We start from the raw sequence: 3002 nt of genomic DNA on the forward strand, positions 1-3002 counted from the left end.
GCTACACCGACTTCATTTTATGGCAGACGTCCATACTACTACGCTACACAGACTCCATACCATGGCAGACATCCATACCATGACAGACGTCCCTACTACTATGCTACACCGACTCCCTCCTATGGCAGACGTCCATACTACTATGCTACACCGACTCCCTCCTATGGCAGACGTCCCTACTACTACGCTACACCGACTCCCTCCTATGGCAGACACCCCTACTACACCACCCCACATCCCTACTATGCCACACTTCCATACTACAACACCACTAATGACGCCACATCATATTCCTATAAAACCACATTGCAGCAAATCTAAGCGGTTCTTTTATTTCTTTATCTTTAACTCCCCGTTTTACTTTTTCTGGGTTATCAAACTAAATAAGGAGGAAACATTGTGGTTTGGAAATGTTTTAAGATAGAACTGTACATTGGTCACCCAACATTTAGACCAATAAAATGTTATTATTGGATCTGTTAGAGGATGGGAGTCATCCATGTTGTTTTGAAGGACCAGTGCTGATTGGCAGGTGATCATGAAGTCATTCCTGATTGGTTATGGTGAAATGCCACTTTCTCACCAACAGACCCAACACTTTAGTTCTGACTTCCTTCAAAAACAATTCAAGTCATTCCAGATGCTTTTTTCATCTTATAACCAACATTTTGCTTTGTTTCAGTTTCACAAAACAACAAATAAAGACAAACAGGGTAATTATTATTAACCTCTTTTATACTCAGCAATTATTTGTGTCTAATAAGCTCTTTCATATAAAAATTCAGAACAAATTCCTTATCGCATTAAAGATTTTTTGGTATTTGATGTTGGAGACTTTTCTATAACATTATTCTATGTTTTCATTCATTTCAATGACTTTCTGCTTCTACCCATCTGACTAAATGGTTTGATTAAATCCATGGTGGACTTTGGTTTTACAGCTCTGAAATATTTCTGTAAATGAATAAAATTTGATTTTCTAAATACTTATTTTAAAGTGGATGTATTTTGTTCTGTTCCCTCCAGTAATATTTTGAAGTGAGAGAAAACAAATGTAAATTGCTTGTGTTTGGTGAACTGTATAAAGATGCATTCAGATATTAACAATAACCAGTAGTTAGCACCTGTTAGCATAGTGGTGTCCATAGTCCATTATCAAGTTCTTCTTCAGCTATTAGCATTTTTACAGAAATAGCATAATTAGCAAGCAGATAGCGATGAATACAACATGATGTCTTTAAATACTCCATAACTTTTCTCTGAGGGAAGGAGCAGCTGGTTCACCCAGCAGGTTAAACTAGCAGAGCTGCAGTGACTGAACTCTCAGTGAACTCATCGTTAAACATGCTAACAAGTTTACACATGTTTACACAGTTCATGTTCCTCCATGTTCTGTGTTGGTGGTTCTGACTGAAGTTGGACCATCTGCTGCACCAGAACCGCCTGTTGGGCCGTAGAGCTGCAGCACGTCTTTGTTCCAGTCCTGGTCAACACCGAATGTCTTTACTTGACCAAAAACTCATAAAGAGAGAGATTTTATTATCAGCTGCTTATTTTATTTTGTTGTGGATAATTAATGCGTCATGTGGTGAACTTGGTTGATTTTAATCATATTTTATGAATGAAGCTTGTCAGGCATCAACAATGTGAAATAGAGGAAATGGAAATTAATCCCAAATTTATTCAACCATAATTTCAAAGTGGTGGTTTTTAGTCCTTTGTTCTGGGGCAGATTGCTGAGTTTTGCCCTAAAAAGGGCAAATTATGAGCAGCAGAAAGACCAACAGGCTGTGGTTAAAAACTCGACGACGGCCTCTTAAAACAGAACAGGAAGGTTCAAAAGACCACAAAAGCAGATGTGAAGAACTTCTCTCTTTAGGTTCATCCTCTGCCTGCAAAGGCGCTGATCTTTGTTCAACATGAAGGCAGAATCCATGGAGCCGACTGCGACTCGTAACCCCAATGTTTACGACTCTACAGGTAAAATGTTGTTTAATGTTTCATTTTATGAAACAGCTACTGAATAGTGAAGCAAATTCCTTTTTCTTTGGATGGATTCAAAGTAAAAGCAGCTGTAGCTGCTGCAGCACAGCAACAAATGTGTCTTTCAGCTTTAATTGACAGATTTTAATTTTTTGTTAATGTTTTTCCTTTTTTTAAGAGCAAAAACTTTGACACTTCCTCAATGTGAAATATATCAGTTTGTATTTAACAGGATTTTCTTAAAATTCATATTAAAAGTAGATTGATGTTTGTTTCAGGTGATCTTCAGGAGGATCATGTAAATGCAGCTGTTGACTCTGAGCTCAACCAGAACTCGTCTCCAACCAGACGACAGAAAATAAGTAGATAAGCAGAAAGTCTCAGAAAGTTCAGTAAATATTTAATTCTCATGTTTCTGACATTGTTTTCCTCTTAGTTGACTGGAATCCTTCCATCAAACGCTCTCTGTCAACAGTAGCGATCTGTTGGGTGATACTGGTAATAATCACTGGTCTGCGCATCCACTGTGAGTATAAATAAATAAGTTAATACTTTAATTATTACTTAAGTTATGTTGCTTAGTTTGTCATTACTTCTACGCTCATCTGAAACAGAATCAATGTTAAAATGTATTTTGCATTTGTCAAGTGTTACCTAAATTTACCAAATATTTTTCTGTGACATTTTAGATACAGTTATCGTTTCTGCTAAGTTAAAGGACGTCCAGGACGTTAATCAGCGCCTTAGAGAAAATGTCCAGGAACTGCGAGCAGATTTATGGCGACCGCAAAAACAAGAAACTTCTACAAAAGACTGGAGAAAACTGAGCTTTGAGTGGACCACAACAGCAATGCCCAAAGCAAAACATTACCACACCACACCACATCCTTACCATTGGGGACAATATTACCACACCACACCCTTACTGTTGGGGACATTACCACACCACATCCTTACCATTGGGGACATTACCACACCACACCACATCCTTACCATTGGGGACATTACTACACCACACC

Source organism: Poecilia reticulata, linkage group LG15, assembly GCF_000633615.1.
Source record: "Poecilia reticulata strain Guanapo linkage group LG15, Guppy_female_1.0+MT, whole genome shotgun sequence".
Taxonomy (NCBI): Eukaryota; Metazoa; Chordata; class Actinopteri; order Cyprinodontiformes; family Poeciliidae; genus Poecilia; species Poecilia reticulata.